Here is a 13140-nt window from a genome sequence, read left to right on the forward strand (position 1 = left end):
AATATTCCTACGCTGGCTGCCTTGTACTGGTATATGGGGGGGGGGGCAGGAATATGGGGAACTGGTTGTGATGGATGCACTCGACACCTTAACCAAACTAGCAGTAGTTTGGTACAGGCTCCAAAGGAGGTAAAGGCTTGGGTCGTAGCTGGGCCAAGAACTCCTCTAGTTTAAATCTGTTCTCTGAAAACCCACAAAGGAGCAGAACGACACTGAGCATTGATGCAGATGAGCTTGCAACATAGTTGGCAGGATCCTAAATCTACATTCGTGACACTGGTACAGCCACTCTGTTCTGAGTCTTCAGAGTGAGCATCCATTTACTCCAGCAAGTTTCCAAATTGAGGAGAAATTGCAAAAGCATCAGAGGGAGAGTATTTAATTCTTTTCACTGGTTTGGGCATGTGGATCTGCTTGAAAACTCAGAAATAGTTTTTCTCCTCGAAAGCCATTTTGGATGAGTTGGAGAGGATAACAAGAGCCGGCGTATGCGCAACAAGTGATGTGGCGTCTTCTTGTGTGCTTCTGCGCTCTACCAAAGTGAGTAACTGTTGCATAGAGCTGAGAAACTACAGTGCGTGACATGACATAGACTGCAGATCAGGTGATATTCGTGTGTTTTGACATACGTTTCAGTGTTTGATTTTTTTAGACAAATGATAGCAAAAACTTTCAACAATCACTTCTCACGGTGTTGGAACGAGTATTTTCTGCATCTATTGCTCAGGTAACAAGAGCAGTGGGAAGTCACATACCATTAAAAAGCACTTTATTGTTCTGTGACATGCTCTACTTATACTTTAAAGGACTTCACAAAACTTTGCAGTTTGATTGTAATGTAATACATATTAATTTTGGGGGGTTTGTCTTGTGCAGTATTTTTTTTTTTTTTTTTAAGAAAGAGAGTTCAGGTCTTCAGTAATACATTAAAAAGTTGAATTTTGCATCAACGTTGCAAAGGAATGTTAACACTAGAAAAGTTTTTCAAAGCAAGTAAATAATTCCTGCCAACACTCCAATATGGATGACTGCTGTGGAGGGATAATAAATTCAGTTAATTAAGCTGTTAGGAATTTGAGAACTCTTGCAGTTACAAAAGAAGGAGAGGTTTTAAGAAGTCGATACACGTTACCAACTTTGCTGCAAGAATGCACCTTCAAGCATTTATTTTGAACCATAAGTGGGATGAAGAAAAAACAATGGGAAGGATTAACACAGACAAAGCATCAATTCCAGCTCTAAGGGCCCTATAAGAGGCAGAGTCCTTGGGACCCTGTAGGCTTTTCTCTAAAAGAAGGGAAAGAGATTTTTTTCAAGGTCTGCTGCTGTTGTTTTTAACTGGACTGCATAAATATAGCACAACTTACATCATCTTCACGTGCTCTCATTGCTTTGACATAGCAGCGTGCCAGTGGCTCTGATAGCATGGAAGGGTTCTTGCCTTACAGCTCGTACTGCTGGGGAAGGGAGGGCCTTGCAACATCTATTTGCTGGGCTGTATATAATTTAGCAGTAGAAATGTGGAATTGGAAAGTCATGTAACCAAAAGTCTTCCAAGCAAGCTGGGGCAGAGAAAGAAAGCAGTGAGTCAGCTGAAAGTCAGAACATGATTATTATTTTTTTTCCGTCCCATTTGGGCTTGATCATCCCCACTTTATTTTCCAAGTCTGATTTCCAAATGTCTACATCCAGGTTGTTCCCCATCATATACTGACCCATCAGCACAGAAGAAACGTACAAGATTTGTAGCAGGACTGTCTTGTTAGCAGCGGAATGTGAGATCTTCTGGTTTATCAGCAGACCCAGGCGTTTCAAAAAAACATCTGGCTAAGGTGAAGCCTTCTCGTTTGTCTCTTGGTAGTTGATCGTGTACCAGTCCTCAGCTCCCCGTCACTCTAGGAAGTATTGCAGATTGACCTCATTTTGAATTTTGCAAGCAGACTTGATAATATCAGGCCAAATGGTCTTACATGTGTCGGTGACTGTGTCGTCTCTGCTGTTTGCATGGTGGCCAGGTTTCTTTTCCACACACGGTACTGCCCAATGTTGGGGATTGGGTCCTTTTAACTTCTCTTTTTAAGTGCATCTGAACTTGCAAAGAATAAAGGAAAAATGCAGTCATCTTCTAGTTGGATTACATGCTATCTCTTGGGTAAAAACCTCATGGCTAGGTTACAACGCAATCTACCAGAAGGAAATCAATTTCCAAAGTGTCTTTTTGAAGTGTTCCTACCACTGAGACTCAGGGAGCTGTACATCCACTTACCAAAGCGTCTTTTTCTTTGGTAGAGTTTTTCTAGATCTGAGTCATGCTTTAGCAAAACAGGATTGCAGCCTTTTGCTAATGAAGCATTCCTGGCTTTTGCATTAGGTTACTGCTTATGAATCATCAGGAATGGGAGAGATGCACGGCTAAACCTCTGAAGAAAATAAAATTATAGCTCAATTTGCAATACCAGACTCTTTAGGATAGGTGTTTCAAATATGCCCACGGTGCATCCTCCTCCCTGAGGACAGGCTGCAGGTAGCTGTCTGGAGGAGTGAAAACTTTCCATGCTCGCTTTGCTCCGCGAGCTCTGAAAGGTGCAGGAGGGGGATATCGGGGCACTCAAACTTGAATACCTCCCCTGTGGCAGCACTGCAAGTTCTTTCTCCTACAAGGAAGCACTGGTATTAAGTGAAATTATGCAGTTGTCTCAAGTTTTAAACGAAACAGGATTCCATTGCCTATTTGTTATCACTTCCAGCAGCACAGCAGCCATTCTAGATGCTTGGAAGTGTACGTTCTCTGATGACCTTCTTGCAGGTCTTCCAGCCTCATGTGCTGTGATCTGTGCTTTGGTTCTTGTTGCTGCAGCTATTTGTCAGCTTGAGGTAGTGGCTGCTTCACCCTCACGCGCTATTTTTCCCCAGACCTGAACACGGAGACAGCTGATATCCAGGCACTCACAAAACCAAACACAGCAAAGCTGGGTAATTTTTTGTCTGATACTGGAGGCAGACTCTAAACCTTCTATGATTCTATGATCTGTGGCTTGGCACTAAACAGTGAAATGTAAATTTAAACAACTGAAAAAAGTTTCTCATATAGTAACAATCACTGATGAACATGTGCTAAGCCAAAAAACTGGTACCTTCTGCTAGTAAAAATAATAATAATAAGATATTCAAACAGATGTCTTCCAGACCTTGGGAGAAAAGGGGGCTCAAAACACACTCAGAATGGCTTCACCTGAACTTTGCTATCTATAGCCAACGTAGAGTTACAAATTCCTTGTTTCAAAAAGTTTGAAACCAGGCAGCTTTCACTACAGCCTTGAAGGGGAGGGTCCCCTCAGCCCCCCGAGCCACCCCCTGCATGACCCACAAAGCTGTGACCCCTGAGAAGCCCAGCATGCCTTTGGGAGGCCCACAGCCGCCTGCCAGCAAGGGCCAGCGGCAGGAGCCAGAGACTGGAGGCCCCTGGGAAGGGTGGGTAGAGGATGGAGCAGACGTTCCTTCTGTCTGATGGGACCCAAAGAAACCACAAAAAAAGTTGCTCAAGTGAGAGGCGGACTGGAGGAAAGGACCTGCCTTGCAAGCCAGTGACTCGGGGAAGGCAGTCATTGATGAAATTGTTGTTTTAATCTGCCTTGCCTAAAACGTTCTTCCTCTTCTGTTTATATTATAATAAAGCAATGAAGACTGAAAATCCCCAAAATAGTGGTTTGATTTGTGTCAAAGCTCTGGGTGACTGGGTATTCAGCCATGACACGTGAATTGAGTTAAGCACAGTGCAAGAAAAACTCATACTTTCCTTTGAGTCTACAGGTATTTTTTTCTAAGTACTGGTTTGCCTGCACGTGTGAAATTTGCATTTGAAAGATGCCCATTAGCAGATGTGCTGGTTTGGCCCCTGCTTATGAAGGACCATGGGCAGGGAGTATGAGCCACATGTTTGACGGCCTTGTGCAGGGCTGAGGCTGATGGCTCCAGACTCGCACAAGTGGGGCACAGGAGTGACAGACGCCTTCTCATGTTTGCTGTGCGATAGCACAGAGTAGCTTCGCTGTCCTCTTGGAGCAAATGAAACACCCTCCAGGAAGCAGAAGTAGCCAAAAAAAAAAAAAAAAAAAAAAGTGGAAATTGCTTTGGTAGCCAAATTGAAAATTGCTTTGAAACATGCTGTGAAAATGTTGTCTTCACTAGCAAAGTCACCTGTAAGTCACCCCTATGTAATGACAGGCAGGTGTACATGTGGATGCCCTTGCAGGTAAATTTGGCGGCTCAAAGCGAAATACTTGTTAGGGGTTTTCAACCATGTTCGTAAATGCAAGGATCTTTCCTGCCAACGTGTCTGGGCCAATGGGCGGGAGACCTGGTTATGCTGCTCTGAAAACACGGCCTGGCTTAACCAGAGGGAGAGCTGCTGTTGTATTGTCGTCCAAACAAATTTCAGTCTGGAAGTGCGATGATGCTTCAGATACAGCTCTGTCATGCCAGCAAAAATGACCTTCATACATTTACAACGCTGGACAATTTTTAGGCTAAATACTGTACTGATCCTCAAGAGAAGTAAAAGGATAAATCGGGTATTATTTAGTGATCAAATTTCCAGTTTTGTCAGTATTTCCCTGACATCAGGAAAGAGACTGACTAGATACAAACCATGTCGGTACAGGACTACAATTTTGCTTGCAATGGATCAGTAAAGGAAAAATAAGTCATAACAAAAACTCTGAGTAGTGCAAATTGGATTGATGCAGGAGCCTTCTATGCATCTCAGCTAAAAAGAAAATAGTAGTAGCTACCAGAGCTGGTTGTGCCTATACTGATGCTATTCACATCCAGCTACTGATATGAATGGGATTTTTCAGTTTTAAAATAAATGAAAATAAAGTAAAACTGATGCTCTTCTTCACTTACTTGGTACCAAAAAGTAATCTCTTTGAACTGATGACCGAAACTGTAAGTAAATGACATTTCAATTTTTTTTATTCTATATTAAAAATTAGATTAAGTATTTTTAGTTAAAATTTGTTGAGTTAAATTTCTGAATGGATGTATTTGTCCTCCAGGAAATATTGAGTTCTGCAACATGAAGATGAGTTGCAAACTCTATCTGGAGACATAAATCTTCAGAGTAGGGATCTATATTGTCTTCGAGTCTAAGGATATATTGTACTGTTACTTATGATAGGGTTTCCTTCCAGAAGGTATCTGAAATCTCATAGCACACTCTGCCAGAAGCTGTGGAAGAATCTGATAGATAATTCCCAATACAGTTTGCTACAAAGTGCTGGAGGATAACAGAGTCAAAATATTATTGAGTTAGAGAAAATATTTTATTGATATAAGTCAGTATGTTGCTAGAATTTAGACCTGAAGGACCCTGGGTAAAGGTGGCACTCCAGGAGCTTTGGAGGGGTGGAAATCAATTTTATGCTATTGACTGTAAAGGACTTAAATTCTCTAGAAGCGGAAAACAAAAATAATAAACACCTCTATCACACGTCTCTCATTCAAGGGACACTTGGTGATGCTGAAGCAAAGGCACCCGTGCTGCAGGCTGGCAAGGAGGACAGGGGAGAATGGCACCGGGTGCATCTTTGCTGGCCACATCTGTAGCTCAGGAGGCAGAAGGCACATGGAACAAGGAGCCCAGCAGAAACCAGGCAGGGATTTGCCTGTGGTCTTTTTTCTAATAGCTCTGCGTCAGACTTACATAAATTGCACTGTAATTGCTAGTTATGATAATCTTCAAACACTGAGGGTGATCAAAGATATCAGCTTAAAAATACCAGGCTGACATTAGAAGGAAGTGATTTCCCTTGCCTTGGTAAACTGGTGCCAGTTGGAAGAAGGGAGCGGTTCCAGACTATTATGTAGCTCCTAACATTGCTGCTGCAGTGAAAAGCAGCAATTTTCCCACATCCACACTAGAAGCAAATCTGAACTGTCCTCTCAGATCTGCTTTGCTGCCTGATTGTATAGGAAAAACAACACAAAAAAGATTTAAGTCTTAATAAATAAAACAAAAAAGACAGGATTAAGCTCTATCAATATTTTATCTGAGAAACATTGTATGTAGATATTCCATACAATAGCCATTTTATTACCACAAAAGAGAAAATATTTTTGCAGGTGATGAAGTTTTCCCTAATGAAGTAGAACCTCCTGGGTTTAGTGTTCCTCAGCTCCCCTTCCCACAAGCCTGGTAAATGGCTGGGGCTACACTTGCATATACGCGAGTAATATCACGATGTCCAGTGGTCTGTCAACACAAATCAGAGATTTCTTGGCTGTCTATAAGCACTATTCATAATTTACAACAATCATGAGGCTGATGAGTGCAGACCTGCTTATTCTTCAGTGTGATACTAAAAACTCTGGTATGATGGAAGAACTGTTGGGTGTCCCATTGCTCAGCTCAGCATTGACCGTGGGCTCCGACATGTTTGAAGAATGGGGAAAATCTCTCAAAGGCATGACAGCCAGTAATATTATTTAGGTTGATTGATCTAAATTAGACAGATGGGATTTGCACAGATGGGATACCCAGTGTCATTAGCAAACATGACTCAGTTGCTTTACTGGAAATGTTTTAAACCCAAAACTGAGTAGTACTCTTGCAATATCCACCAGGAGACTCTTTGTGCCAAGCAAGTGAGTTTCACGGATGTTTTAAATACTGCTCTCTGCTGTATCGACAAAGCCTGTGTGAAGGCATTTCATTTCAGAGAGATTTGTAGAAATGACAAGCTGGGGAAGAGAGTAGTCCTTTGCAACATTTGTTGACTGTCAAAGAAAAAAAGCCCTCGGAAAGTCTAGAAACTTAAGAAAACCAGTGCTAAAGTTTCCGATGGAGAGTCAACGCGCTGAAGGCTGCAAGCTGCTTGAAGACATAGAGTGGATAAGCAAGCTGGCTTTCCTCGCAGATACTTGTTTTTTCCATTGTGAGCTCAGTGTGAGTCTCCAGGGGAAAGATTGCCTTTTGTCACGTAGCGAAAGATACTTTCTTCTCTCGTGAAAAACATGCAGACTTTCACACAGCAATATAAACCACTTTCTTTTTTTACAACAGGTAACGATAGGAGGCATAAACTGGAGGTAATGAAACTTCTTCTCCCTTAAATTCATGTAGATCCAAGCCTGAGGACTCTGAGGCAGAAAAGAACAGTTTCTGTTCACTGCCTGAGGTGTGGGTGGTGACAAAAGCAGGGTGCCAGGATGAAGGGGCCACCCACCCGTTTGACGCGGCGTGGCCATCCCTGAGAGCTTGGGTTGCAATGTCAGGAGTGAGTACCTGCAGGTTTTACAGTGCGGAAAGCTGGCCCACCAGCAAAGGCACTGGTCTTTGGTCCGTGGAGACCGGATTAAAGTCCATGCTCCGCTCCAGGGGACCTGTAGTTCCCCTAACCTTTCTGTGCATCCGCTCAGGGGAGAGACTAGTAATTCCCTATTTCAGGAGCTGGGGTGGGGGGATCAATATCGAAGGACTGAGCCACTCACGGGCTTTGGTAAACGGGCATATGCATACCTCCATGGGGACACTGAGGCGCAGAAATCTGCCTGCACATGAGAAGAAAGAATAAATGCCCTACGTGGGGGCTGCATGCAGGCAGAGTGCAGATCCTTCTGACCCTTGCACCACAGGCACATGCAGGATGTGTGTCCCAGGCAGCAGGAAGGTGTCCATCCACTCCTGTCCACCCCAGAGTGGCAGGTCAGGAAGCTCAGGGGCAACGGACATCCCCCTCCCCTCCCGGTGCTGAGCCTTGTGTGACAGCTTTTATCTTCTGTGCCATGAAGTGTGCTCCAGGGAAAACATCTTCTTGGTGTTTTTGTGCTATTTCAGCTTTTTGGAATGCAACATGCCCTTGCCTGTAGGGTCCTTTTTTCTTCCTGAGAGAGGATTTTTAGGATTTCTGAAGTAATGGCTCAACTTAACCTCTTGTTTTCTCTTTTCATTGTGTACACATTTGTATAGGTTTTATACCCGACTTAAACATCCATAAAAACAAACCCTTGCAAACAATGCAGTTGGTATCTGTAGGTATCTATCTCCCCTTAGGAAAAGTTTAGAACCAAGTACCGTTTGCCTGTCATAGCGACATATTTGAGACTATCAATCAACCTTATTTTAGGAGGTGCTAGACAGCAGAGACCTTTAAGATTTAGAGAGGAGAAGCTGAAGATAAACTGTAGCCAGTGCAAGATAGTTTTGCACAGGAGGTTAATTTCCATGTTTTAGCAGGGGTAGAAATAGCGTGGTTTATTTTCTTTACCATATTTACTTGCACCACTCTTGGTCATAACATTGCATGTCTTCACACTGTGACAAGTCCCATGATGGTATTACCTGGAGTTTTGCTGATGGAGAATTTGGGTGTAGTCAAGTGAATGAAGTTTGCAACTTCATCAGTTGATCATCAAACTTCAGTTGATTAACAAAATAATAACTTGCTGCAGTTGGTTACATTGGATTACCGTAAGAAAGCACTTGGTTTTCTTTGTCTTTAGGAGACATATACATGGGCAGGGCCGGACATATCATGGTATGGACACACCAACTGTGCTATTAGGCTGTTGCCATGTACAACCCGCACCTTTCACAAGCCCAAGGCCATGCTCCTCTGTTGGAGGTGTCCCTGACGGCCAGGTACGCATGAGCATCCCACCCCAAACTCACAGGAGGCCACCACACTTCGTCCTGTGTCAGATGTCCCCTGTGCTCCCAGTGGAGACAGTAGGCAAGAGGGAGCTCCCATTTCTTCTGCAAACAGCATCACCTGTGCCCAGCATCGCTGGTGCCTGTGCCAGGATGGAGCAGCTCATGGAGGTCTTCAGGCCCAGGATGGAAGCTGATGTATCTCAGCATGCTTTGTTGCTGCTGGAGGTGGGGTGATCAGCATCTCTGAATAATCTGTCTTACCCTGTCTTACATTTGTCACCTAAGGAGTCTCCTTGCCCTCCAACCATGAGAAAAGCCCTGCTGTTCTCATATCAACTCATGGTTTTCTACAAATCAAGAGTAACGTCTGGGCTGTTACATACATGTTGTTCATGATTATACATGCACATATGCATACATCTGTCTGTCTATCTATCTGTTTATCTTTCTGCCTATCTATCTATTTATCTATACACTTCTGTTTGCATGAGTACTTTATTTTTACCCATTTCACGAGACTCTGGTAGCGTAAATGTCAGTGATTTCTGGCATTGTCTTTCAGCAGAGAAAGAAAAGTTCAGAAATGGCAATCTCTCTGTATATGCTTTTGCCATGACACTACTCTTTCTTTATTTCTGCTATTATTATATGCGAAAAGCATTCAAATCCCTTTTCAAGAGACTGGTAATTGAGACTCACGCTGGCTTGCTGCCATCTAAGAGGTGCAGAAATACGCAAAGTGCTCCAGACACAAAACATGACCTTTTCTCACTCTTGTCAGATGTAAACCAGGCTCTCCCCAAGCAGCTGGAGAGCTTTGTAGACCAGCTCAGAAATGTGTCACCAACATCAGCGGGCTTCTGCTGTGTTGTGCTCGGTCTTTCCCCTGGGAGCCCATGGCGAGGCTGGTGGGAACAGGTCCCGTCAGAATTTTAATGGTAACAGGGTTGCAGCGATGGCAGCGGGTCAAGTGATGCTGGGAGCTTTGGAGACAGTCACGATTCTCCACTCGTAACATGCTTGTGTGGGCAGCTGAAGCCCTATATTGTATGACCTGCTGTTCCATGAGGCAGCAAGGACCGTCTGAGCACAAGGGAGAGAAATACCGTTAGCAGGATAGTTTTAGCAATGAGACAAGTTCAAAGGCATTGGCGGGGTTTAAGTGATGGTGAAAATACTTTCTCTTCAAAGAATGAGAAAGAGGACAGGGTGGGGAGAAGGAATCACGGCAGGAGCAGTAGTGAAGGAGGCTAGCCCAGGGACCAGTCAGTGGTGAGGGCCTTTTGTACGCAGGGATGCAGGCTGAGACCTGTAGGTCCTCAGCTGTCAGGAGGATAAAGGAGGTACCTGGAAAAAATCCGGGGAAAAAAAATGGCCAAGAAGAAAAATGACACAGAGGGACACCAGCGCAGGGCTGGTCAGGGGTTGGATATAATGACCGACCTTCCATTGAGATTTACAGTTGCTGCCAGTATTACTACAGGTGTTGCTGGGAAAACCAATTCCATCAGCAGAAAAAACATGTTATTGATTTAGTGAGTGCTTTTGAATTAGTAATTTCTGTCTGAACTTCACCTTCCAAAAGGATTTTTGCATCGGCCAGACAGCTGTAAGTGTGGTCAGTCTGGTACATAGGGATGAGTGCAAGGGTGGGGTTTTCTTTCCACAGAAGGACCCAAAATCAGTTACATGGAATCTAAGGAAGGAAAATGCAACCAGTTCAAGTATCATATGAAAAAAGGCCTGAGCCACCGGGAGTCGCTTTACATTAGTATGTATTACAAATAGTACTGAACGTGTCTCAATAATTTTGCCTCATTTGGGAGGGAGTTCAACTTCCCTTATTTCAATACCTCAAACATGACACTTATATGAGATGATTTCTTTCCAGCTGCATGGATTCATTTATAATTTAGGTTTTCATCAAATTGAAATATCATCCAAGTTCATATGAATTTAATAACAATGTGGAGGCAAATAAAAATCAAAACATTGAGAAAGGGCAGTATTACGGTTCTAGGGTTTATGATCTTTTCTCTGACAACTCGACATCATTATTTGCAAAGCCATGCACATCCTGTTATCTGAATGTATTTGGATGCTATGGTTACTTGACGGTCTTAATCAGACACAGGTGGCTCCAAGCAGTAACTGCAAACATATATAAAAACAGTCATCCAAGCAAAGAAAACCAACCTGGTTTTCCCATAATCTATAACACAGGAGCAATAAAGCATCCAGTTGAGTATTAAAAATAACAAATAAAACGAAAACGCATTTGTATCTTGACTTCCTTATTCTGTGTGGTCTTAGGGTTTTCTTATTAAATTTACGTGAGACAGTCAAAATAAAAATGCTAATTGGTTGGAAAAAAAGTAGTGCCCATTGTTTACGGGACAGACTATTGCTCTTTCCATACAATTTTGCAGAACATGGGAGGCACAGGACAGACCACCAGCAACTCTTGCACATAGGCTACTACAAAGCCATTTTCTGAATGCAGTTATTCATTTTACATCCCCTAGAAGTAAGCAGATATGCAGTTAAAAGCAGTGCTTACTAATATATTCTCTCCATCTGAGGCTAAGGTTTTAGCGAGCTAAGCGATTCAGAGTGAAATAATAAAATTTAAAATGGAGAACAAGTCCGGACAGAGCTTAACACAACGAGTATTGCCTGCCAAAATGTAAAACAGTGAATTATTATTTTATTTTAGACCTTGAATATAAAGCTCTATCTGAGTACAAATACAGATGCAGAAATGCATTTAGAGCATTAGTGATCCGGACCAACAACACCCAAAAGCATGAGAGGAGCTGAAGAGATCTATGAAAGTTGCCAGAAGTCAGAGCAGGCACAGGGTTAGGGGAGCCCTGGACTACTGCAGAGGACCTCTGTGTTCTCAATCACTTTTCCCAAGGTCCTGCTGCTGGAGAGAGATTGGGTCAGCCTTCATGAGTAAATCCACGAGCATCCCTTGGAAGGACTCTCAATAGTTGGCCATATGAGCTTGCAGCACCCGACCATGGTGTGGCAGCCACCCTACTGATTCAGGGCAGGACAGAGCAGGTGGGGGGAATTCACACCTGTCACTGTGGTCTGCCTCCAAGTCCCATATTCATGTGACCTCCTGGCTGTTTCCTAGTACAGCTCCCAGGGTTCTTACAGGAGTCATTCCTGCCCTCTTCATGCCCAAGGGGATTATATTCCCCTGAATGTGTTTATACAATATGGAAGAGGACATCCCACGCCCTGCCATTCTCTTCCATGTGCAGCATTATGTATTTAAGAATTTCTCTGATGAAATTTTTAATCCTGAGATTAAAAATCCTGAGATTTCATCTGGGATAGTGTTAATTTTCTTCCTAGTAGCTGGTATAGTGATGTGCTTTGGATTTAGGATGAGAATAACGTTGATAACCCACTGATGTTTTAGTTGTCGCTGAGTAGCATTTACACTAAGTCAAGGACTTTTCAGCCTCTCACACCACCCCATTGGAGAGGAGGCTGGGGGTGCACAAAAAGCTGGGAGGGGGCACAGCCGGGACAGCTGACCCCAACTGGCCAAAAGGATATTCCATACCATATGGCATCGTGTTCAGTATATAAACTAGGGGGAAAGTTGGCTGGGGGGACGCTGCTCGGGGACAGGCTGGGCATGGGTTGATTGCTGGTGAGCAATTGTTTTTCCATTTACATCTCGTCTGTCTTGGGTTTTATTTCTCTCTCTTTTGCTATTTTCTTCATTATTGTTGTTATTATTATTATTATTATCATCATCGTAATCATCATCATCATTATTATTATTATAATATTTCAATTATTAGAGCTGTTCTTAACTCAACTCATGAGTTTTCTCACTTTTACTTTTCCAATTCTCTCCCCATCCCACTTGGGGGGAGTGTGCGAGCAGTTGTGTTGGTGCTCAGTTGCCAGTTGGGGTTAAACCCCAATAATGTTAAAATGGCCCTAATGTTAAATGACAATAAGACATTCATTATTCCATGAAAATACTCTTGGACAGTTTCTTAAAAAATCAGTATAGTACTTCTGAAAAGAATCAGTAGAGGAAATAGTAAAACTATTGCTCAAGCTAGCGCATTAAAGTCTTTTTTCAGGATGTCGCATTAAGTAGGTAAGAGTAAATCTCTGATAATATTAAAGCAACATGAAAGCTTCCTTCCTAGCATGACTTTCACTAGTGCTTGAAGAACATTTTGATCTCAGAGTCCTGGCAAGCTTGAAGATGGACTTCATATTGCTGTTTGCTATGGCACAAGCAGCTTTCTAGTAAGAATTCAGCTCACTCTCACCTTATACCATTAACTCAAGCCAAGAGGCCTTCTCTGCACTGTGTGTGGCACTGAGACACGTACAGCCTTCAAAAGCCTTCAGAGATGAGTGGAGACAAAGCTGGGGAGAGCATGAAAAGCACCTGGCTTTCCTTCTCCAGCAGAGATGAGTGGTGAACTCCTCAACTTTCAAGA

This window comes from Chroicocephalus ridibundus, chromosome 1 (assembly GCF_963924245.1).
Source record: "Chroicocephalus ridibundus chromosome 1, bChrRid1.1, whole genome shotgun sequence".
Taxonomy (NCBI): Eukaryota; Metazoa; Chordata; class Aves; order Charadriiformes; family Laridae; genus Chroicocephalus; species Chroicocephalus ridibundus.